The sequence below is a fragment of the Brienomyrus brachyistius genome, chromosome 5 (assembly GCF_023856365.1).
Source record: "Brienomyrus brachyistius isolate T26 chromosome 5, BBRACH_0.4, whole genome shotgun sequence".
Lineage (NCBI taxonomy): Eukaryota > Metazoa > Chordata > Actinopteri > Osteoglossiformes > Mormyridae > Brienomyrus > Brienomyrus brachyistius.
Genome location: NC_064537.1, coordinates 34259775 through 34283288, shown reverse-complemented (window position 1 = coordinate 34283288; position 23514 = coordinate 34259775). Strand labels below are relative to the sequence as shown.

At 47.5% G+C, this 23514-nt stretch overlaps 20 non-coding genes across 20 annotated transcripts; 14 read left to right on the top strand and 6 right to left on the bottom strand.

Moving 5' to 3' along the window:
* Window positions 1-364: 364 nt before the first annotated feature.
* trnae-cuc (transfer RNA glutamic acid (anticodon CUC)) lies at window positions 365-436 on the bottom strand. Its single transcript has one exon. It is a non-coding gene; the product is annotated as a tRNA-Glu (tRNA).
* A 586-nt stretch (window positions 437-1022) lies between these two features.
* Window positions 1023-1095, top strand: trnav-aac (transfer RNA valine (anticodon AAC)). The gene has a single exon. It is a non-coding gene; the product is annotated as a tRNA-Val (tRNA).
* A 1616-nt stretch (window positions 1096-2711) lies between these two features.
* Window positions 2712-2784, top strand: trnav-aac (transfer RNA valine (anticodon AAC)). Its single transcript has one exon. It is a non-coding gene; the product is annotated as a tRNA-Val (tRNA).
* Window positions 2785-4397: 1613 nt separating this feature from the next.
* On the top strand, window positions 4398-4470 carry trnav-aac (transfer RNA valine (anticodon AAC)). The gene has a single exon. It is a non-coding gene; the product is annotated as a tRNA-Val (tRNA).
* Window positions 4471-5426: 956 nt separating this feature from the next.
* trnae-cuc (transfer RNA glutamic acid (anticodon CUC)) lies at window positions 5427-5498 on the bottom strand. The gene has a single exon. It is a non-coding gene; the product is annotated as a tRNA-Glu (tRNA).
* Window positions 5499-6087: 589 nt separating this feature from the next.
* On the top strand, window positions 6088-6160 carry trnav-aac (transfer RNA valine (anticodon AAC)). The gene has a single exon. It is a non-coding gene; the product is annotated as a tRNA-Val (tRNA).
* Window positions 6161-7115: 955 nt separating this feature from the next.
* trnae-cuc (transfer RNA glutamic acid (anticodon CUC)) lies at window positions 7116-7187 on the bottom strand. The gene has a single exon. It is a non-coding gene; the product is annotated as a tRNA-Glu (tRNA).
* Window positions 7188-7774: 587 nt separating this feature from the next.
* On the top strand, window positions 7775-7847 carry trnav-aac (transfer RNA valine (anticodon AAC)). Its single transcript has one exon. It is a non-coding gene; the product is annotated as a tRNA-Val (tRNA).
* A 955-nt stretch (window positions 7848-8802) lies between these two features.
* trnae-cuc (transfer RNA glutamic acid (anticodon CUC)) lies at window positions 8803-8874 on the bottom strand. Its single transcript has one exon. It is a non-coding gene; the product is annotated as a tRNA-Glu (tRNA).
* A 589-nt stretch (window positions 8875-9463) lies between these two features.
* trnav-aac (transfer RNA valine (anticodon AAC)) lies at window positions 9464-9536 on the top strand. The gene has a single exon. It is a non-coding gene; the product is annotated as a tRNA-Val (tRNA).
* Window positions 9537-10510: 974 nt separating this feature from the next.
* trnae-cuc (transfer RNA glutamic acid (anticodon CUC)) lies at window positions 10511-10582 on the bottom strand. Its single transcript has one exon. It is a non-coding gene; the product is annotated as a tRNA-Glu (tRNA).
* Window positions 10583-11171: 589 nt separating this feature from the next.
* On the top strand, window positions 11172-11244 carry trnav-aac (transfer RNA valine (anticodon AAC)). The gene has a single exon. It is a non-coding gene; the product is annotated as a tRNA-Val (tRNA).
* A 955-nt stretch (window positions 11245-12199) lies between these two features.
* trnae-cuc (transfer RNA glutamic acid (anticodon CUC)) lies at window positions 12200-12271 on the bottom strand. The gene has a single exon. It is a non-coding gene; the product is annotated as a tRNA-Glu (tRNA).
* Window positions 12272-12860: 589 nt separating this feature from the next.
* On the top strand, window positions 12861-12933 carry trnav-aac (transfer RNA valine (anticodon AAC)). The gene has a single exon. It is a non-coding gene; the product is annotated as a tRNA-Val (tRNA).
* Window positions 12934-14545: 1612 nt separating this feature from the next.
* Window positions 14546-14618, top strand: trnav-aac (transfer RNA valine (anticodon AAC)). Its single transcript has one exon. It is a non-coding gene; the product is annotated as a tRNA-Val (tRNA).
* Window positions 14619-16230: 1612 nt separating this feature from the next.
* Window positions 16231-16303, top strand: trnav-aac (transfer RNA valine (anticodon AAC)). The gene has a single exon. It is a non-coding gene; the product is annotated as a tRNA-Val (tRNA).
* A 1614-nt stretch (window positions 16304-17917) lies between these two features.
* trnav-aac (transfer RNA valine (anticodon AAC)) lies at window positions 17918-17990 on the top strand. The gene has a single exon. It is a non-coding gene; the product is annotated as a tRNA-Val (tRNA).
* Window positions 17991-19602: 1612 nt separating this feature from the next.
* Window positions 19603-19675, top strand: trnav-aac (transfer RNA valine (anticodon AAC)). Its single transcript has one exon. It is a non-coding gene; the product is annotated as a tRNA-Val (tRNA).
* Window positions 19676-21287: 1612 nt separating this feature from the next.
* trnav-aac (transfer RNA valine (anticodon AAC)) lies at window positions 21288-21360 on the top strand. Its single transcript has one exon. It is a non-coding gene; the product is annotated as a tRNA-Val (tRNA).
* Window positions 21361-22970: 1610 nt separating this feature from the next.
* trnav-aac (transfer RNA valine (anticodon AAC)) lies at window positions 22971-23043 on the top strand. Its single transcript has one exon. It is a non-coding gene; the product is annotated as a tRNA-Val (tRNA).
* Window positions 23044-23514: the final 471 nt, after the last annotated feature.

The window sequence follows — 23514 nt, the reverse complement described above, 5'->3', positions numbered from 1 at the left end:
ATCACCCTCCGAGACGTGAACATGAAGAGTCCCGCCGTCAACAAAACATCAGCGTGACTCGTTCTGCCTTCTTGTGAGAGGCCGCATAGGAGCTGTCTGCGTGCTGAATGCGCTGTGTTCTCCCATGCAGGTGGAACGTCTGTGCTGTCGTGCAGCTGACTTGAAAATGCCCTGTTGCTCGTTTTAGTGGCCAGGAGTGAAAAACTGAAGAGTGAGAAGTAAGCTGAGGGCACAACTACACTGGGAATGCTGGGAGGACATCGGTTAGGTCACAAAAGTCAGAAGCTAGCCAAAAGGGTCACAATGGGAAGTGGGGGGAAAGACAAAAAAAAAAAAAAAGAATCCCAAGCAGACGCCCCTGGAGTTCCCTGACCGGGAATCGAACCCGGGCCGTGGCGGTGAGAGCGCCAAATCCTGACCACTAGACCACCAGGGACCCCCCCACAATAGTGCTTTGCGGTCTGTCATACAGAAATACTCACAAGTACCCCTTCAGGTCAGACCTGGCTAGGCATTTTGTCTTCACGGCACATTTCGCCAAAGTGCTCTGTAGCACTCTTATTCCTCACACACCGACCCAATGTGTGACGTTCCACAAAGTGTCTGTTTTCACTGTCTGAATAGTTCTACATTTGGCTCAGAATCCAAACAGCATGTGAGAAATAAAATTATGCAAAAGAAAAGACGCAACCAAGCGCCTTGATTTTAATATTCAATCTTCTCGACGTAGATGCTTCTTAGCGGATTTCCGGTCTTGTGAATTCTTGGGCTACGAAAAGAGCAGTTGCTCTTTGTGTTTCTAAATCTTCTGTGGAAGTTATTTGATAGTGGTGAAGTCAGTATCCAGGTGCTTGATTAAAGTCGTCTGAAGAAAGAACCAATGCTAGCCATTGGATATAACGACATTGCAAAAGAGGCCAGCTGCTGGTATTTCTCATTTGATTCAGTGAGAGGATGAGCCACTGACAATTGGCAGACTACATAAAATTTCCTTAGGTTAAGGAAAGAAATGTACGTCTGTTGTTTCCATAGTGTAGTGGTTATCACGTTCGCCTAACACGCGAAAGGTCCTCGGTTCGAAACCGAGTGGAAACATGGCAGCTTTAAGCTTTTGGCCCAAGTTTCAAAACCTACACACCACTGAAACCAAGAAACCAAGTTAGTGTCAGACACAGAGCCAATGCGTGACGTTCCACAAAGTGTGAGTTTTCGCTGTCTAACTCGTTCTACATTTGGCTCATAATTCAAGCAGCATGTGAGAAGTAAAATTATGCCAAAGAAAAGATGCAACCAAGCGGCTTGATTTTCATGTTCAACGATTACGACGTAGATGCCTCTTAGCGGTTGTCCGGAGCAGAGACCTTGCAAGGAGACAGCGAGAGCAAGAGCACAGCGCCTTGATTTTGATGTTCAATGATCACAACGTAGATGCCTCTTAGTGGTTGTCCGGAGCAGAGACCTTGCAAGGAGACGGCGAGAGCAAGAGCACCGCTGTGCTTTATGGGGTTCAGAGTCAGAAGGCATTTCTCAGAGAAGAACCAGATCAGAAAGTTGCCGGTCCTGAGGTCTCGCGTCTGTGTCTTGGCCCGGCTAGCTCAGTCGGTAGAGCATGAGACTCTTAATCTCAGAGTCGTGGGTTGGAGCCCCATGCTGGGTGCTGTCTTCTTGAGGCATAGAAGCCCATCACCCTCCGAGACGTGAACATGAAGAGTCCCGCCGTCAACAAAACATCAGCGTGACTCGTTCTGCCTTCTTGTGAGAGGCCGCATAGGACCTGTCTGCGTGCTGAATGCGCTGTGTTCTCCCATGCAGGTGGAACGTCTGTGCTGTCGTGCAGCTGACTTGAAAATGCCCTGTTGCTCGTTTTAGTGGCCAGGAGTGAAAAACTGAAGAGTGAGAAGTAAGCTGAGGGCACAACTACACTGGGAATGCTGGGAGGACATCGGTTAGGTCACAAAAGTCAGAAGCTAGCCAAAAGGGTCACAATGGGAAGTGGAGGGAAAAAAAGACAAAAAAAAAAAAAAAGAATCCCAAGCAGACGCCCCTGGAGTTCCCTGACCGGGAATCGAACCCGAGCCGTGGCGGTGAGAGCGCCAAATCCTGACCACTAGACCACCAGGGACCCCACCTCCACAATATTGCTTTGCGCTCTGTCATACAGAAATACTCACAAGTACCCCTTCAGGTCAGACCTGGCTAGGCATTTTGTCTTCACGGCCCATTTCGCCAAAGTGCTCTGTAGCACTCTTATTCCTCACACACCGACCCAATGTGTGACGTTCCACAAAGTGTCTGTTTTCACTGTCTGAATAGTTCTACATTTGGCTCAGAATCCAAACAGCATGTGAGAAATAAAATTATGCAAAAGAAAAGACGCAACCAAGCGCCTTGATTTTGATATTCAATCTTCTCGACGTAGATGCTTCTTAGCGGTTTTCCGGTCTTGTGAATTCTTGGGCTACGAAAAGAGCAGTTGCTCTTTGTGTTTCTAAATCTTCTGTGGAAGTTATTTGATAGTGGTGAAGTCAGTATCCAGGTGCTTGATTAAAGTCGTCTGAAGAAAGAACCAATGCTAGCCATTGGATATAACGACATTGCAAAAGAGGCCAGCTGCTGGTATTTCTCATTTGATTCAGTGAGAGGATGAGCCACTGACAATTGGCAGACTACATAAAATTTCCTTAGGTTAAGGAAAGAAATGTACGTCTGTTGTTTCCATAGTGTAGTGGTTATCACGTTCGCCTAACACGCGAAAAGTCCTCGGTTCAAAACCGAGTGGAAACATGGCAGCTTTAAGCTTTTGGCCCAAGTTTCAAAACCTACACACCACTGAAACCAAGAAACCAAGTTAGTGTCAGACACCGAGCCAATGCGTGACGTTCCACAAAGTGTGAGTTTTCGCTGTCTAACTCGTTCTACATTTGGCTCATAATTCAAGCAGCATGTGAGAAGTAAAATTATGCCAAAGAAAAGATGCAACCAAGCGGCTTGATTTTCATGTTCAACGATTACGACGTAGATGCCTCTTAGCGGTTGTCCGGAGCAGATACCTTGCAAGGAGACAGCGAGAGCAAGAGCACAGCGCCTTGATTTTGATGTTCAATGATCACGGCGTAGATGCCTCTTAGCGGTTGTCCGGAGCAGAGACTTTGCAAGGAGACAGCAAGAGCAAGAGCACCGCTGTGCTTTATGGGGTTCAGAGTCAGAAGGCATTTCTCAGAGAAGAACCAGATCAGAAAGTTGCCGGTCCTGAGGTCTCGCGTCTGTGTCTTGGCCTGGCTAGCTCAGTCGGTAGAGCATGAGACTCTTAATCTCAGAGTCGTGGGTTGGAGCCCCACGCTGGGTGCTGTCTTCTTGAGGCATAGAAGCCCATCACCCTACGAGACGTGAACATGAAGAGTCCCGCCGTCAACAAAACATCAGCGTGACTCGTTCTGCCTTCTTGTGAGAGGCCGCATAGGACCTGTCTGCGTGCTGAATGCGCTGTGTTCTCCCATGCAGGTGGAACGTCTGTGCTGTCGTGCAGCTGACTTGAAAATGCCCTGTTGCTCGTTTTAGTGGCCAGGAGTGAAAAACTGAAGAGTGAGAAGTAAGCTGAGGGCACAACTACACTGGGAATGCTGGGAGGACATCGGTTAGGTCACAAAAGTCAGAAGCTAGCCAAAAGGGTCACAATGGGAAGTGGAGGGAAAAAAAGAAAAAAAAAAAAAAAAGAATCCCAAGCAGATGCCCCTGGAGTTCCCTGACTGGGAATCGAACCTGGGCCGTGGTGGTGAGAGCGCCAAATCCTGACCACTAGACCACCAGGGACCCCCCCCACAATAGTGCTTTGCGCTCTGTCATACAGAAATACTCACAAGTACCCCTTCAGGTCAGACCTGGCTAGGCATTTTGTCTTCACGGCCCATTTCGCCAAAGTGCTCTGTAGCACTCTTATTCCTCACACACCGACCCAATGTGTGACGTTCCACAAAGTGTCTGTTTTCACTGTCTGAATAGTTCTACATTTGGCTCAGAATCCAAACAGCATGTGAGAAATAAAATTATGCAAAAGAAAAGACGCAACCAAGCGCCTTGATTTTGATATTCAATCTTCTCGACGTAGATGCTTCTTAGCGGTTTTCCGGTCTTGTGAATTCTTGGGCTACGAAAAGAGCAGTTGCTCTTTGTGTTTCTAAATCTTCTGTGGAAGTTATTTGATAGTGGTGAAGTCAGTATCCAGGTGCTTGATTAAAGTCGTCTGAAGAAAGAACCAATGCTAGCCATTGGATATAACGACATTGCAAAAGAGGCCAGCTGCTGGTATTTCTCATTTGATTCAGTGAGAGGATGAGCCACTGACAATTGGCAGACTACATAAAATTTCCTTAGGTTAAGGAAAGAAATGTACGTCTGTTGTTTCCATAGTGTAGTGGTTATCACGTTCGCCTAACACGCGAAAGGTCCTCGGTTCGAAACCGAGTGGAAACATGGCAGCTTTAAGCTTTTGGCCCAAGTTTCAAAACCTACACACCACTGAAACCAAGAAACCAAGTTAGTGTCAGACACCGAGCCAATGCGTGACGTTCCACAAAGTGTGAGTTTTCGCTGTCTAACTCGTTCTACATTTGGCTCATAATTCAAGCAGCATGTGAGAAGTAAAATTATGCCAAAGAAAAGATGCAACCAAGCGGCTTGATTTTCATGTTCAACGATTACGACGTAGATGCCTCTTAGCGGTTGTCCGGAGCAGATACCTTGCAAGGAGACAGCGAGAGCAAGAGCACAGCGCCTTGATTTTGATGTTCAATGATCACGGCGTAGATGCCTCTTAGCGGTTGTCCGGAGCAGAGACTTTGCAAGGAGACAGCAAGAGCAAGAGCACCGCTGTGCTTTATGGGGTTCAGAGTCAGAAGGCATTTCTCAGAGAAGAACCAGATCAGAAAGTTGCCGGTCCTGAGGTCTCGCGTCTGTGTCTTGGCCTGGCTAGCTCAGTCGGTAGAGCATGAGACTCTTAATCTCAGAGTCGTGGGTTGGAGCCCCACGCTGGGTGCTGTCTTCTTGAGGCATAGAAGCCCATCACCCTACGAGACGTGAACATGAAGAGTCCCGCCGTCAACAAAACATCAGCGTGACTCGTTCTGCCTTCTTGTGAGAGGCCGCATAGGACCTGTCTGCGTGCTGAATGCGCTGTGTTCTCCCATGCAGGTGGAACGTCTGTGCTGTCGTGCAGCTGACTTGAAAATGCCCTGTTGCTCGTTTTAGTGGCCAGGAGTGAAAAACTGAAGAGTGAGAAGTAAGCTGAGGGCACAACTACACTGGGAATGCTGGGAGGACATCGGTTAGGTCACAAAAGTCAGAAGCTAGCCAAAAGGGTCACAATGGGAAGTGGAGGGAAAAAAAGACAAAAAAAAAAAAAAAAGAATCCCAAGCAGACGCCCCTGGAGTTCCCTGACCGGGAATCGAACCCGGGCCGTGGCGGTGAGAGCGCCAAATCCTGACCACTAGACCACCAGGGACCCCACCTCCACAATAGTGCTTTGCGGTCTGTCATACAGAAATACTCACAAGTACCCCTTCAGGTCAGACCTGGCTAGGCATTTTGTCTTCACGGCCCATTTCGCCAAAGTGCTCTGTAGCACTCTTATTCCTCACACACCGACCCAATGTGTGACGTTCCACAAAGTGTCTGTTTTCACTGTCTGAATAGTTCTACATTTGGCTCAGAATCCAAACAGCATGTGAGAAATAAAATTATGCAAAAGAAAAGACGCAACCAAGCGCCTTGATTTTAATATTCAATCTTCTCGACGTAGATGCTTCTTAGCGGATTTCCGGTCTTGTGAATTCTTGGGCTACGAAAAGAGCAGTTGCTCTTTGTGTTTCTAAATCTTCTGTGGAAGTTATTTGATAGTGGTGAAGTCAGTATCCAGGTGCTTGATTAAAGTCGTCTGAAGAAAGAACCAATGCTAGCCATTGGATATAACGACATTGCAAAAGAGGCCAGCTGCTGGTATTTCTCATTTGATTCAGTGAGAGGATGAGCCACTGACAATTGGCAGACTACATAAAATTTCCTTAGGTTAAGGAAAGAAATGTACGTCTGTTGTTTCCATAGTGTAGTGGTTATCACGTTCGCCTAACACGCGAAAGGTCCTCGGTTCGAAACCGAGTGGAAACATGGCAGCTTTAAGCTTTTGGCCCAAGTTTCAAAACCTACACACCACTGAAACCAAGAAACCAAGTTAGTGTCAGACACCGAGCCAATGCGTGACGTTCCACAAAGTGTGAGTTTTCGCTGTCTAACTCGTTCTACATTTGGCTCATAATTCAAGCAGCATGTGAGAAGTAAAATTATGCCAAAGAAAAGATGCAACCAAGCGGCTTGATTTTCATGTTCAACGATTACGACGTAGATGCCTCTTAGCGGTTGTCCGGAGCAGAGACCTTGCAAGGAGACAGCGAGAGCAAGAGCACAGCGCCTTGATTTTGATGTTCAATGATCACGACGTAGATGCCTCTTAGTGGTTGTCCGGAGCAGAGACTTTGCAAGGAGACAGCAAGAGCAAGAGCACCGCTGTGCTTTATGGGGTTCAGAGTCAGAAGGCATTTCTCAGAGAAGAACCAGATCAGAAAGTTGCCGGTCCTGAGGTCTCGCGTCTGTGTCTTGGCCCGGCTAGCTCAGTCGGTAGAGCATGAGACTCTTAATCTCAGAGTCGTGGGTTGGAGCCCCATGCTGGGTGCTGTCTTCTTGAGGCATAGAAGCCCATCACCCTCCGAGACGTGAACATGAAGAGTCCCGCCGTCAACAAAACATCAGCGTGACTCGTTCTGCCTTCTTGTGAGAGGCCGCATAGGACCTGTCTGCGTGCTGAATGCGCTGTGTTCTCCCATGCAGGTGGAACGTCTGTGCTGTCGTGCAGCTGACTTGAAAATGCCCTGTTGCTCGTTTTAGTGGCCAGGAGTGAAAAACTGAAGAGTGAGAAGTAAGCTGAGGGCACAACTACACTGGGAATGCTGGGAGGACATCGGTTAGGTCACAAAAGTCAGAAGCTAGCCAAAAGGGTCACAATGGGAAGTGGAGGGAAAAAAAGACAAAAAAAAAAAAAAAGAATCCCAAGCAGACGCCCCTGGAGTTCCCTGACCGGGAATCGAACCCGGGCCGTGGCGGTGAGAGCGCCAAATCCTGACCACTAGACCACCAGGGACCCCCCCCACAACAGTGCTTTGCGCTCTGTCATACAGAAATACTCACAAGTACCCCTTCAGGTCAGACCTGGCTAGGCATTTTGTCTTCACGGCCCATTTCGCCAAAGTGCTCTGTAGCACTCTTATTCCTCACACACCGACCCAATGTGTGACGTTCCACAAAGTGTCTGTTTTCACTGTCTGAATAGTTCTACATTTGGCTCAGAATCCAAACAGCATGTGAGAAATAAAATTATGCAAAAGAAAAGACGCAACCAAGCGCCTTGATTTTGATATTCAATCTTCTCGACGTAGATGCTTCTTAGCGGTTTTCCGGTCTTGTGAATTCTTGGGCTACGAAAAGAGCAGTTGCTCTTTGTGTTTCTAAATCTTCTGTGGAAGTTATTTGATAGTGGTGAAGTCAGTATCCAGGTGCTTGATTAAAGTCGTCTGAAGAAAGAACCAATGCTAGCCATTGGATATAACGACATTGCAAAAGAGGCCAGCTGCTGGTATTTCTCATTTGATTCAGTGAGAGGATGAGCCACTGACAATTGGCAGACTACATAAAATTTCCTTAGGTTAAGGAAAGAAATGTACGTCTGTTGTTTCCATAGTGTAGTGGTTATCACGTTCGCCTAACACGCGAAAGGTCCTCGGTTCGAAACCGAGTGGAAACATGGCAGCTTTAAGCTTTTGGCCCAAGTTTCAAAACCTACACACCACTGAAACCAAGAAACCAAGTTAGTGTCAGACACCGAGCCAATGCGTGACGTTCCACAAAGTGTGAGTTTTCGCTGTCTAACTCGTTCTACATTTGGCTCATAATTCAAGCAGCATGTGAGAAGTAAAATTATGCCAAAGAAAAGATGCAACCAAGCGGCTTGATTTTCATGTTCAACGATTACGACGTAGATGCCTCTTAGCGGTTGTCCGGAGCAGATACCTTGCAAGGAGACAGCGAGAGCAAGAGCACAGCGCCTTGATTTTGATGTTCAATGATCACGGCGTAGATGCCTCTTAGCGGTTGTCCGGAGCAGAGACTTTGCAAGGAGACAGCAAGAGCAAGAGCACCGCTGTGCTTTATGGGGTTCAGAGTCAGAAGGCATTTCTCAGAGAAGAACCAGATCAGAAAGTTGCCGGTCCTGAGGTCTCGCGTCTGTGTCTTGGCCTGGCTAGCTCAGTCGGTAGAGCATGAGACTCTTAATCTCAGAGTCGTGGGTTGGAGCCCCACGCTGGGTGCTGTCTTCTTGAGGCATAGAAGCCCATCACCCTACGAGACGTGAACATGAAGAGTCCCGCCGTCAACAAAACATCAGCGTGACTCGTTCTGCCTTCTTGTGAGAGGCCGCATAGGACCTGTCTGCGTGCTGAATGCGCTGTGTTCTCCCATGCAGGTGGAACGTCTGTGCTGTCGTGCAGCTGACTTGAAAATGCCCTGTTGCTCGTTTTAGTGGCCAGGAGTGAAAAACTGAAGAGTGAGAAGTAAGCTGAGGGCACAACTACACTGGGAATGCTGGGAGGACATCGGTTAGGTCACAAAAGTCAGAAGCTAGCCAAAAGGGTCACAATGGGAAGTGGAGGGAAAAAAAGACAAAAAAAAAAAAAAAGAATCCCAAGCAGACGCCCCTGGAGTTCCCTGACCGGGAATCGAACCCGGGCCGTGGCGGTGAGAGCGCCAAATCCTGACCACTAGACCACCAGGGACCCCACCTCCACAATAGTGCTTTGCGGTCTGTCATACAGAAATACTCACAAGTACCCCTTCAGGTCAGACCTGGCTAGGCATTTTGTCTTCACGGCCCATTTCGCCAAAGTGCTCTGTAGCACTCTTATTCCTCACACACCGACCCAATGTGTGACGTTCCACAAAGTGTCTGTTTTCACTGTCTGAATAGTTCTACATTTGGCTCAGAATCCAAACAGCATGTGAGAAATAAAATTATGCAAAAGAAAAGACGCAACCAAGCGCCTTGATTTTAATATTCAATCTTCTCGACGTAGATGCTTCTTAGCGGATTTCCGGTCTTGTGAATTCTTGGGCTACGAAAAGAGCAGTTGCTCTTTGTGTTTCTAAATCTTCTGTGGAAGTTATTTGATAGTGGTGAAGTCAGTATCCAGGTGCTTGATTAAAGTCGTCTGAAGAAAGAACCAATGCTAGCCATTGGATATAACGACATTGCAAAAGAGGCCAGCTGCTGGTATTTCTCATTTGATTCAGTGAGAGGATGAGCCACTGACAATTGGCAGACTACATAAAATTTCCTTAGGTTAAGGAAAGAAATGTACGTCTGTTGTTTCCATAGTGTAGTGGTTATCACGTTCGCCTAACACACGAAAGGTCCTCGGTTCGAAACCGAGTGGAAACATGGCAGCTTTAAGCTTTTGGCCCAAGTTTCCAAACCTACACACCACTGAAACCAAGAAACCAAGTTAGTGTCAGACACCGAGCCAATGCGTGACGTTCCACAAAGTGTGAGTTTTCGCTGTCTAACTCGTTCTACATTTGGCTCATAATTCAAGCAGCATGTGAGAAGTAAAATTATGCCAAAGAAAAGATGCAACCAAGCGGCTTGATTTTCATGTTCAACGATTACGACGTAGATGCCTCTTAGCGGTTGTCCGGAGCAGAGACCTTGCAAGGAGACAGCGAGAGCAAGAGCACAGCGCCTTGATTTTGATGTTCAATGATCACGGCGTAGATGCCTCTTAGCAGTTGTCCGGAGCAGAGACTTTGCAAGGAGACAGCAAGAGCAAGAGCACCGCTGTGCTTTATGGGGTTCAGAGTCAGAAGGCATTTCTCAGAGAAGAACCAGATCAGAAAGTTGCCGGTCCTGAGGTCTCGCGTCTGTGTCTTGGCCCGGCTAGCTCAGTCGGTAGAGCATGAGACTCTTAATCTCAGAGTCGTGGGTTGGAGCCCCATGCTGGGTGCTGTCTTCTTGAGGCATAGAAGCCCATCACCCTCCGAGACGTGAACATGAAGAGTCCCGCCGTCAACAAAACATCAGCGTGACTCGTTCTGCCTTCTTGTGAGAGGCCGCATAGGATTTTGATTGTTTCTTGGTTTCTGTCTGCGTGCTGAATGCGCTGTGTTCTCCCATGCAGGTGGAACGTCTGTGCTGTCGTGCAGCTGACTTGAAAATGCCCTGTTGCTCGTTTTAGTGGCCAGGAGTGAAAAACTGAAGAGTGAGAAGTAAGCTGAGGGCACAACTACACTGGGAATGCTGGGAGGACATCGGTTAGGTCACAAAAGTCAGAAGCTAGCCAAAAGGGTCACAATGGGAAGTGGAGGGAAAAAAAGACAAAAAAAAAAAAAAAGAATCCCAAGCAGACGCCCCTGGAGTTCCCTGACCGGGAATCGAACCCGGGCCGTGGCGGTGAGAGCGCCAAATCCTGACCACTAGACCACCAGGGACCCCACCTCCACAATAGTGCTTTGCGGTCTGTCATACAGAAATACTCACAAGTACCCCTTCAGGTCAGACCTGGCTAGGCATTTTGTCTTCACGGCCCATTTCGCCAAAGTGCTCTGTAGCACTCTTATTCCTCACACACCGACCCAATGTGTGACGTTCCACAAAGTGTCTGTTTTCACTGTCTGAATAGTTCTACATTTGGCTCAGAATCCAAACAGCATGTGAGAAATAAAATTATGCAAAAGAAAAGACGCAACCAAGCGCCTTGATTTTAATATTCAATCTTCTCGACGTAGATGCTTCTTAGCGGATTTCCGGTCTTGTGAATTCTTGGGCTACGAAAAGAGCAGTTGCTCTTTGTGTTTCTAAATCTTCTGTGGAAGTTATTTGATAGTGGTGAAGTCAGTATCCAGGTGCTTGATTAAAGTCGTCTGAAGAAAGAACCAATGCTAGCCATTGGATATAACGACATTGCAAAAGAGGCCAGCTGCTGGTATTTCTCATTTGATTCAGTGAGAGGATGAGCCACTGACAATTGGCAGACTACATAAAATTTCCTTAGGTTAAGGAAAGAAATGTACGTCTGTTGTTTCCATAGTGTAGTGGTTATCACGTTCGCCTAACACGCGAAAGGTCCTCGGTTCGAAACCGAGTGGAAACATGGCAGCTTTAAGCTTTTGGCCCAAGTTTCAAAACCTACACACCACTGAAACCAAGAAACCAAGTTAGTGTCAGACACCGAGCCAATGCGTGACGTTCCACAAAGTGTGAGTTTTCGCTGTCTAACTCGTTCTACATTTGGCTCATAATTCAAGCAGCATGTGAGAAGTAAAATTATGCCAAAGAAAAGATGCAACCAAGCGGCTTGATTTTCATGTTCAACGATTACGACGTAGATGCCTCTTAGCGGTTGTCCGGAGCAGAGACCTTGCAAGGAGACAGCGAGAGCAAGAGCACAGCGCCTTGATTTTGATGTTCAATGATCACGACGTAGATGCCTCTTAGTGGTTGTCCGGAGCAGAGACTTTGCAAGGAGACAGCAAGAGCAAGAGCACCGCTGTGCTTTATGGGGTTCAGAGTCAGAAGGCATTTCTCAGAGAAGAACCAGATCAGAAAGTTGCCGGTCCTGAGGTCTCGCGTCTGTGTCTTGGCCCGGCTAGCTCAGTCGGTAGAGCATGAGACTCTTAATCTCAGAGTCGTGGGTTGGAGCCCCATGCTGGGTGCTGTCTTCTTGAGGCATAGAAGCCCATCACCCTCCGAGACGTGAACATGAAGAGTCCCGCCGTCAACAAAACATCAGCGTGACTCGTTCTGCCTTCTTGTGAGAGGCCGCATAGGACCTGTCTGCGTGCTGAATGCGCTGTGTTCTCCCATGCAGGTGGAACGTCTGTGCTGTCGTGCAGCTGACTTGAAAATGCCCTGTTGCTCGTTTTAGTGGCCAGGAGTGAAAAACTGAAGAGTGAGAAGTAAGCTGAGGGCACAACTACACTGGGAATGCTGGGAGGACATCGGTTAGGTCACAAAAGTCAGAAGCTAGCCAAAAGGGTCACAATGGGAAGTGGAGGGAAAAAAAGACAAAAAAAAAAAAAAAGAATCCCAAGCAGACGCCCCTGGAGTTCCCTGACCGGGAATCGAACCCGGGCCGTGGCGGTGAGAGCGCCAAATCCTGACCACTAGACCACCAGGGACCCCACCTCCACAATATTGCTTTGCGCTCTGTCATACAGAAATACTCACAAGTACCCCTTCAGGTCAGACCTGGCTAGGCATTTTGTCTTCACGGCCCATTTCGCCAAAGTGCTCTGTAGCACTCTTATTCCTCACACACCGACCCAATGTGTGACGTTCCACAAAGTGTCTGTTTTCACTGTCTGAATAGTTCTACATTTGGCTCAGAATCCAAACAGCATGTGAGAAATAAAATTATGCAAAAGAAAAGACGCAACCAAGCGCCTTGATTTTGATATTCAATCTTCTCGACGTAGATGCTTCTTAGCGGTTTTCCGGTCTTGTGAATTCTTGGGCTACGAAAAGAGCAGTTGCTCTTTGTGTTTCTAAATCTTCTGTGGAAGTTATTTGATAGTGGTGAAGTCAGTATCCAGGTTCTTGATTAAAGTCGTCTGAAGAAAGAACCAATGCTAGCCATTGGATATAACGACATTGCAAAAGAGGCCAGCTGCTGGTATTTCTCATTTGATTCAGTGAGAGGATGAGCCACTGACAATTGGCAGACTACATAAAATTTCCTTAGGTTAAGGAAAGAAATGTACGTCTGTTGTTTCCATAGTGTAGTGGTTATCACGTTCGCCTAACACGCGAAAAGTCCTCGGTTCAAAACCGAGTGGAAACATGGCAGCTTTAAGCTTTTGGCCCAAGTTTCAAAACCTACACACCACTGAAACCAAGAAACCAAGTTAGTGTCAGACACCGAGCCAATGCGTGACGTTCCACAAAGTGTGAGTTTTCGCTGTCTAACTCGTTCTACATTTGGCTCATAATTCAAGCAGCATGTGAGAAGTAAAATTATGCCAAAGAAAAGATGCAACCAAGCGGCTTGATTTTCATGTTCAACGATTACGACGTAGATGCCTCTTAGCGGTTGTCCGGAGCAGAGACCTTGCAAGGAGACAGCGAGAGCAAGAGCACAGCGCCTTGATTTTGATGTTCAATGATCACGACGTAGATGCCTCTTAGCGGTTGTCCGGAGCAGAGACTTTGCAAGGAGACAGCAAGAGCAAGAGCACCGCTGTGCTTTATGGGGTTCAGAGTCAGAAGGCATTTCTCAGAGAAGAACCAGATCAGAAAGTTGCCGGTCCTGAGGTCTCGCGTCTGTGTCTTGGCCCGGCTAGCTCAGTCGGTAGAGCATGAGACTCTTAATCTCAGAGTCGTGGGTTGGAGCCCCATGCTGGGTGCTGTCTTCTTGAGGCATAGAAGCCCATCACCCTCCGAGACGTGAACATGAAGAGTCCCGCCGTCAACAAAACATCAGCGTGACTCGTTCTGCCTTCTTGTGAGAGGCCGCATAGGACCTGTCTGCGTGCTGAATGCGCTGTGTTCTCCCATGCAGGTGGAACGTCTGTGCTGTCGTGCAGCTGACTTGAAAATGCCCTGTTGCTCGTTTTAGTGGCCAGGAGTGAAAAACTGAAGAGTGAGAAGTAAGCTGAGGGCACAACTACACTGGGAATGCTGGGAGGACATCGGTTAGGTCACAAAAGTCAGAAGCTAGCCAAAAGGGTCACAATGGGAAGTGGAGGGAAAAAAATACAAAAAAAAAAAAAAGAATCCCAAGCAGACGCCCCTGGAGTTCCCTGACCGGGAATCGAACCGGGGCCGTGGCGGTGAGAGCGCCAAACCTGACCACTAGACCACCAGGGACCCCCCCCACAATAGTGCTTTGCGCTCTGTCATACAGAAATACTCACAAGTACCCCTTCAGGTCAGACCTGGCTAGGCATTTTGTCTTCACGGCCCATTTCGCCAAAGTGCTCTGTAGCACTCTTATTCCTCACACACCGACCCAATGTGTGACGTTCCACAAAGTGTCTGTTTTCACTGTCTGAATAGTTCTACATTTGGCTCAGAATCCAAACAGCATGTGAGAAATAAAATTATGCAAAAGAAAAGACGCAACCAAGCGCCTTGATTTTGATATTCAATCTTCTCGACGTAGATGCTTCTTAGCGGTTTTCCGGTCTTGTGAATTCTTGGGCTACGAAAAGAGCAGTTGCTCTTTGTGTTTCTAAATCTTCTGTGGAAGTTATTTGATAGTGGTGAAGTCAGTATCCAGGTGCTTGATTAAAGTCGTCTGAAGAAAGAACCAATGCTAGCCATTGGATATAACGACATTGCAAAAGAGGCCAGCTGCTGGTATTTCTCATTTGATTCAGTGAGAGGATGAGCCACTGACAATTGGCAGACTACATAAAATTTCCTTAGGTTAAGGAAAGAAATGTACGTCTGTTGTTTCCATAGTGTAGTGGTTATCACGTTCGCCTAACAAGCGAAAAGTCCTCGGTTCAAAACCGAGTGGAAACATGGCAGCTTTAAGCTTTTGGCCCAAGTTTCAAAACCTACACACCACTGAAACCAAGAAACCAAGTTAGTGTCAGACACCGAGCCAATGCGTGACGTTCCACAAAGTGTGAGTTTTCGCTGTCTAACTCGTTCTACATTTGGCTCATAATTCAAGCAGCATGTGAGAAGTAAAATTATGCCAAAGAAAAGATGCAACCAAGCGGCTTGATTTTCATGTTCAACGATTACGACGTAGATGCCTCTTAGCGGTTGTCCGGAGCAGAGACCTTGCAAGGAGACAGCGAGAGCAAGAGCACAGCGCCTTGATTTTGATGTTCAATGATCACGACGTAGATGCCTCTTAGCGGTTGTCCGGAGCAGAGACTTTGCAAGGAGACAGCAAGAGCAAGAGCACCGCTGTGCTTTATGGGGTTCAGAGTCAGAAGGCATTTCTCAGAGAAGAACCAGATCAGAAAGTTGCCGGTCCTGAGGTCTCGCGTCTGTGTCTTGGCCCGGCTAGCTCAGTCGGTAGAGCATGAGACTCTTAATCTCAGAGTCGTGGGTTGGAGCCCCATGCTGGGTGCTGTCTTCTTGAGGCATAGAAGCCCATCACCCTCCGAGACGTGAACATGAAGAGTCCCGCCGTCAACAAAACATCAGCGTGACTCGTTCTGCCTTCTTGTGAGAGGCCGCATAGGACCTGTCTGCGTGCTGAATGCGCTGTGTTCTCCCATGCAGGTGGAACGTCTGTGCTGTCGTGCAGCTGACTTGAAAATGCCCTGTTGCTCGTTTTAGTGGCCAGGAGTGAAAAACTGAAGAGTGAGAAGTAAGCTGAGGGCACAACTACACTGGGAATGCTGGGAGGACATCGGTTAGGTCACAAAAGTCAGAAGCTAGCCAAAAGGGTCACAATGGGAAGTGGAGGGAAAAAAATACAAAAAAAAAAAAAAGAATCCCAAGCAGACGCCCCTGGAGTTCCCTGACCGGGAATCGAACCGGGGCCGTGGCGGTGAGAGCGCCAAACCTGACCACTAGACCACCAGGGACCCCCCCCACAATAGTGCTTTGCGCTCTGTCATACAGAAATACTCACAAGTACCCCTTCAGGTCAGACCTGGCTAGGCATTTTGTCTTCACGGCCCATTTCGCCAAAGTGCTCTGTAGCACTCTTATTCCTCACACACCGACCCAATGTGTGACGTTCCACAAAGTGTCTGTTTTCACTGTCTGAATAGTTCTACATTTGGCTCAGAATCCAAACAGCATGTGAGAAATAAAATTATGCAAAAGAAAAGACGCAACCAAGCGCCTTGATTTTGATATTCAATCTTCTCGACGTAGATGCTTCTTAGCGGTTTTCCGGTCTTGTGAATTCTTGGGCTACGAAAAGAGCAGTTGCTCTTTGTGTTTCTAAATCTTCTGTGGAAGTTATTTGATAGTGGTGAAGTCAGTATCCAGGTGCTTGATTAAAGTCGTCTGAAGAAAGAACCAATGCTAGCCATTGGATATAACGACATTGCAAAAGAGGCCAGCTGCTGGTATTTCTCATTTGATTCAGTGAGAGGATGAGCCACTGACAATTGGCAGACTACATAAAATTTCCTTAGGTTAAGGAAAGAAATGTACGTCTGTTGTTTCCATAGTGTAGTGGTTATCACGTTCGCCTAACACGCGAAAAGTCCTCGGTTCGAAACCGAGTGGAAACATGGCAGCTTTAAGCTTTTGGCCCAAGTTTCAAAACCTACACACCACTGAAACCAAGAAACCAAGTTAGTGTCAGACACCGAGCCAATGCGTGACGTTCCACAAAGTGTGAGTTTTCGCTGTCTAACTCGTTCTACATTTGGCTCATAATTCAAGCAGCATGTGAGAAGTAAAATTATGCCAAAGAAAAGATGCAACCAAGCGGCTTGATTTTCATGTTCAACGATTACGACGTAGATGCCTCTTAGCGGTTGTCCGGAGCAGATACCTTGCAAGGAGACAGCGAGAGCAAGAGCACAGCGCCTTGATTTTGATGTTCAATGATCACGACGTAGATGCCTCTTAGCAGTTGTCCGGAGCAGAGACTTTGCAAGGAGACAGCAAGAGCAAGAGCACCGCTGTGCTTTATGGGGTTCAGAGTCAGAAGGCATTTCTCAGAGAAGAACCAGATCAGAAAGTTGCCGGTCCTGAGGTCTCGCGTCTGTTTCTTGGCCCGGCTAGCTCAGTCGGTAGAGCATGAGACTCTTAATCTCAGAGTCGTGGGTTGGAGCCCCACGCTGGGTGCTGTCTTCTTGAGGCATAGAAGCCCATCACCCTACGAGACGTGAACATGAAGAGTCCCGCCGTCAACAAAACATCAGCGTGACTCGTTCTGCCTTCTTGTGAGAGGCCGCATAGGACCTGTCTGCGTGCTGAATGCGCTGTGTTCTCCCATGCAGGTGGAACGTCTGTGCTGTCGTGCAGCTGACTTGAAAATGCCCTGTTGCTCGTTTTAGTGGCCAGGAGTGAAAAACTGAAGAGTGAGAAGTAAGCTGAGGGCACAACTACACTGGGAATGCTGGGAGGACATCGGTTAGGTCACAAAAGTCAGAAGCTAGCCAAAAGGGTCACAATGGGAAGTGGAGGGAAAAAAAGAAAAAAAAAAAAAAAAAGAATCCCAAGCAGATGCCCCTGGAGTTCCCTGACTGGGAATTGAACCCGGGCCGTGGCGGAGAGAGCGCCAAATCCTGACCACTAGACCACCAGGGACCCCCCCCACAATAGTGCTTTGCGCTCTGTCATACAGAAATACTCACAAGTACCCCTTCAGGTCAGACCTGGCTAGGCATTTTGTCTTCACGGCCCATTTCGCCAAAGTGCTCTGTAGCACTCTTATTCCTCACACACCGACCCAATGTGTGACGTTCCACAAAGTGTCTGTTTTCACTGTCTGAATAGTTCTACATTTGGCTCAGAATCCAAACAGCATGTGAGAAATAAAATTATGCAAAAGAAAAGACGCAACCAAGCGCCTTGATTTTGATATTCAATCTTCTCGACGTAGATGCTTCTTAGCGGTTTTCCGGTCTTGTGAATTCTTGGGCTACGAAAAGAGCAGTTGCTCTTTGTGTTTCTAAATCTTCTGTGGAAGTTATTTGATAGTGGTGAAGTCAGTATCCAGGTGCTTGATTAAAGTCGTCTGAAGAAAGAACCAATGCTAGCCATTGGATATAACGACATTGCAAAAGAGGCCAGCTGCTGGTATTTCTCATTTGATTCAGTGAGAGGATGAGCCACTGACAATTGGCAGACTACATAAAATTTCCTTAGGTTAAGGAAAGAAATGTACGTCTGTTGTTTCCATAGTGTAGTGGTTATCACGTTCGCCTAACACGCGAAAGGTCCTCGGTTCGAAACCGAGTGGAAACATGGCAGCTTTAAGCTTTTGGCCCAAGTTTCAAAACCTACACACCACTGAAACCAAGAAACCAAGTTAGTGTCAGACACCGAGCCAATGCGTGACGTTCCACAAAGTGTGAGTTTTCGCTGTCTAACTCGTTCTACATTTGGCTCATAATTCAAGCAGCATGTGAGAAGTAAAATTATGCCAAAGAAAAGATGCAACCAAGCGGCTTGATTTTCATGTTCAACGATTACGACGTAGATGCCTCTTAGCGGTTGTCCGGAGCAGAGACCTTGCAAGGAGACAGCGAGAGCAAGAGCACAGCGCCTTGATTTTGATGTTCAATGATAACGACGTAGATGCCTCTTAGCGGTTGTCCGGAGCAGAGACTTTGCAAGGAGACAGCAAGAGCAAGAGCACCGCTGTGCTTTCTGGGGTTCAGAGTCAGAAGGCATTTCTCAGAGAAGAACCAGATCAGAAAGTTGCCGGTCCTGAGGTCTCGCGTCTGTGTCTTGGCCCGGCTAGCTCAGTCGGTAGAGCATGAGACTCTTAATCTCAGAGTCGTGGGTTGGAGCCCCACGCTGGGTACTGTCTTCTTGAGGCATAGAAGCCCATCACCCTCCGAGACGTGAACATGAAGAGTCCCGCCGTCAACAAAACATCAGCGTGACTCGTTCTGCCTTCTTGTGAGAGGCCGCATAGGACCTGTCTGCGTGCTGAATGCGCTGTGTTCTCCCATGCAGGTGGAACGTCTGTGCTGTCGTGCAGCTGACTTGAAAATGCCCTGTTGCTCGTTTTAGTGGCCAGGAGTGAAAAACTGAAGAGTGAGAAGTAAGCTGAGGGCACAACTACACTGGGAATGCTGGGAGGACATCGGTTAGGTCACAAAAGTCAGAAGCTAGCCAAAAGGGTCACAATGGGAAGTGGAGGGAAAAAAAGAAAAAAAAAAAAAAAAGAATCCCAAGCAGATGCCCCTGGAGTTCCCTGACTGGGAATTGAACCCGGGCCGTGGCGGTGAGAGCGCCAAATCCTGACCACTAGACCACCAGGGACCCCCCCACAATAGTGCTTTGCGCTCTGTCATACAGAAATAGTCACAAGTACCCCTTCAGGTCAGACCTGGCTAGGCATTTTGTCTTCACGGCCCATTTCGCCAAAGTGCTCTGTAGCACTCTTATTCCTCACACACCGACCCAATGTGTGACGTTCCACAAAGTGTCTGTTTTCACTGTCTGAATAGTTCTACATTTGGCTCAGAATCCAAACAGCATGTGAGAAATAAAATTATGCAAAAGAAAAGACGCAACCAAGCGCCTTGATTTTGATATTCAATCTTCTCGACGTAGATGCTTCTTAGCGGTTTTCCGGTCTTGTGAATTCTTGGGCTACGAAAAGAGCAGTTGCTCTTTGTGTTTCTAAATCTTCTGTGGAAGTTATTTGATAGTGGTGAAGTCAGTATCCAGGTTCTTGATTAAAGTCGTCTGAAGAAAGAACCAATGCTAGCCATTGGATATAACGACATTGCAAAAGAGGCCAGCTGCTGGTATTTCTCATTTGATTCAGTGAGAGGATGAGCCACTGACAATTGGCAGACTACATAAAATTTCCTTAGGTTAAGGAAAGAAATGTACGTCTGTTGTTTCCATAGTGTAGTGGTTATCACTTTCGCCTAACACGCGAAAGGTCCTCGGTTCGAAACCGAGTGGAAACATGGCAGCTTTAAGCTTTTGGCCCAAGTTTCAAAACCTACACACCACTGAAACCAAGAAACCAAGTTAGTGTCAGACACCGAGCCAATGCGTGACGTTCCACAAAGTGTGAGTTTTCGCTGTCTAACTCGTTCTACATTTGGCTCATAATTCAAGCAGCATGTGAGAAGTAAAATTATGCCAAAGAAAAGATGCAACCAAGCGGCTTGATTTTCATGTTCAACGATTACGACGTAGATGCCTCTTAGCGGTTGTCCGGAGCAGAGACCTTGCAAGGAGACAGCGAGAGCAAGAGCACAGCGCCTTGATTTTGATGTTCAATGATCACGACGTAGATGCCTCTTAGCGGTTGTCCGGAGCAGAGACTTTGCAAGGAGACAGCAAGAGCAAGAGCACCGCTGTGCTTTATGGGGTTCAGAGTCAGAAGGCATTTCTCAGAGAAGAACCAGATCAGAAAGTTGCCGGTCCTGAGGTCTCGCGTCTGTGTCTTGGCCCGGCTAGCTCAGTCGGTAGAGCATGAGACTCTTAATCTCAGAGTCGTGGGTTGGAGCCCCACGCTGGGTACTGTCTTCTTGAGGCATAGAAGCCCATCACCCTCCGAGACGTGAACATGAAGAGTCCCGCCGTCAACAAAACATCAGCGTGACTCGTTCTGCCTTCTTGTGAGAGGCCGCATAGGACCTGTCTGCGTGCTGAATGCGCTGTGTTCTCCCATGCAGGTGGAACGTCTGTGCTGTCGTGCAGCTGACTTGAAAATGCCCTGTTGCTCGTTTTAGTGGCCAGGAGTGAAAAACTGAAGAGTGAGAAGTAAGCTGAGGGCACAACTACACTGGGAATGCTGGGAGGACATCGGTTAGGTCACAAAAGTCAGAAGCTAGCCAAAAGGGTCACAATGGGAAGTGGAGGGAAAGACAAAAAAAAAAAAAAAAGAATCCCAAGCAGACGCCCCTGGAGTTCCCTGACCGGGAATTGAACCCCGGGCTGTGGCGATGAGAGTGCCAAATCCTGACCACTAGACCACCAGGGACCCCCCCCACAACAGTGCTTTGCGCTCTGTCATACAGAAATACTCACAAGTACCCCTTCAGGTCAGACCTGGCTAGGCATTTTGTCTTCACGGCCCATTTCGCCAAAGTGCTCTGTAGCACTCTTATTCCTCACACACCGACCCAATGTGTGACGTTCCACAAAGTGTCTGTTTTCACTGTCTGAATAGTTCTACATTTGGCTCAGAATCCAAACAGCATGTGAGAAATAAAATTATGCAAAAGAAAAGACGCAACCAAGCGCCTTGATTTTGATATTCAATCTTCTCGACGTAGATGCTTCTTAGCGGTTTTCCGGTCTTGTGAATTCTTGGGCTACGAAAAGAGCAGTTGCTCTTTGTGTTTCTAAATCTTCTGTGGAAGTTATTTGATAGTGGTGAAGTCAGTATCCAGGTTCTTGATTAAAGTCGTCTGAAGAAAGAACCAATGCTAGCCATTGGATATAACGACATTGCAAAAGAGGCCAGCTGCTGGTATTTCTCATTTGATTCAGTGAGAGGATGAGCCACTGACAATTGGCAGACTACATAAAATTTCCTTAGGTTAAGGAAAGAAATGTACGTCTGTTGTTTCCATAGTGTAGTGGTTATCACGTTCGCCTAACACGCGAAAGGTCCTCGGTTCGAAACCGAGTGGAAACATGGCAGCTTTAAGCTTTTGGCCCAAGTTTCAAAACCTACACACCACTGAAACCAAGAAACCAAGTTAGTGTCAGACACCGAGCCAATGCGTGACGTTCCACAAAGTGTGAGTTTTCGCTGTCTAACTCGTTCTACATTTGGCTCATAATTCAAGCAGCATGTGAGAAGTAAAATTATGCCAAAGAAAAGATGCAACCAAGCGGCTTGATTTTCATGTTCAACGATTACGACGTAGATGCCTCTTAGCGGTTGTCCGGAGCAGAGACCTTGCAAGGAGACAGCGAGAGCAAGAGCACAGCGCCTTGATTTTGATGTTCAATGATCACGACGTAGATGCCTCTTAGCGGTTGTCCGGAGCAGAGACTTTGCAAGGAGACAGCAAGAGCAAGAGCACCGCTGTGCTTTATGGGGTTCAGAGTCAGAAGGCATTTCTCAGAGAAGAACCAGATCAGAAAGTTGCCGGTCCTGAGGTCTCGCGTCTGTGTCTTGGCCCGGCTAGCTCAGTCGGTAGAGCATGAGACTCTTAATCTCAGAGTCGTGGGTTGGAGCCCCATGCTGGGTACTGTCTTCTTGAGGCATAGAAGCCCATCACCCTCCGAGACGTGAACATGAAGAGTCCCGCCGTCAACAAAACATCAGCGTGACTCGTTCTGCCTTCTTGTGAGAGGCCGCATAGGACCTGTCTGCGTGCTGAATGCGCTGTGTTCTCCCATGCAGGTGGAACGTCTGTGCTGTCGTGCAGCTGACTTGAAAATGCCCTGTTGCTCGTTTTAGTGGCCAGGAGTGAAAAACTGAAGAGTGAGAAGTAAGCTGAGGGCACAACTACACTGGGAATCCTGGGAGGACATCGGTTAGGTCACAAAAGTCAGAAGCTAGCCAAAAGGGTCACAATGGGAAGTGGAGGGAAAAAAAAAAAAAAAAAAAAAAGAATCCCAAGCAGACGCCCCTGGAGTTCCCTGACCGGGAATCGAACCCGGGCCGTGGTGGTGAGAGCGCCAAATCCTGACGACTAGACCACCAGGGACCCCCCCACAATAGTGCTTTGCGCTCTGTCATACAGAAATACTCACAAGTACCCCTTCAGGTCAGACCTGGCTAGGCATTTTGTCTTCACGGCACATTTCGCCAAAGTGCTCTGTAGCACTCTTATTCCTCACACACCGACCCAATGTGTGACGTTCCACAAAGTGTCTGTTTTCACTGTCTGAATAGTTCTACATTTGGCTCAGAATCCAAACAGCATTTGAGAAATAAAATTATGCAAAAGAAAAGACGCAACCAAGCGCCTTGATTTTAATATTCAATCTTCTCGACGTAGATGCTTCTTAGCGGTTTTCCGGTCTTGTGAATTCTTGGGCTACGAAAAGAGCAGTTGCTCTTTGTGTTTCTAAATCTTCTGTGGAAGTTATTTGATAGTGGTGAAGTCAGTATCCAGGTGCTTGATTAAAGTCGTCTGAAGAAAGAACCAATGCTAGCCATTGGATATAACGACATTGCAAAAGAGGCCAGCTGCTGGTATTTCTCATTTGATTCAGTGAGAGGATGAGCCACTGACAATTGGCAGACTACATAAAATTTCCTTAGGTTAAGGAAAGAAATGTACGTCTGTTGTTTCCATAGTGTAGTGGTTATCACGTTCGCCTAACACGCGAAAGGTCCTCGGTTCGAAACCGAGTGGAAACATGGCAGCTTTAAGCTTTTGGCCCAAGTTTCAAAACCTACACACCACTGAAACCAAGAAACCAAGTTAGTGTCAGACACCGAGCCAATGCGTGACGTTCCACAAAGTGTGAGTTTTCGCTGTCTAACTCGTTCTACATTTGGCTCATAATTCAAGCAGCATGTGAGAAGTAAAATTATGCCAAAGAAAAGATGCAACCAAGCGGCTTGATTTTCATGTTCAACGATTACGACGTAGATGCCTCTTAGCGGTTGTCCGGAGCAGAGACCTTGCAAGGAGACAGCGAGAGCAAGAGCACAGCGCCTTGATTTTGATGTTCAATGATCACGACGTAGATGCCTCTTAGCGGTTGTCCGGAGCAGAGACTTTGCAAGGAGACAGCAAGAGCAAGAGCACCGCTGTGCTTTATGGGGTTCAGAGTCAGAAGGCATTTCTCAGAGAAGAACCAGATCAGAAAGTTGCCGGTCCTGAGG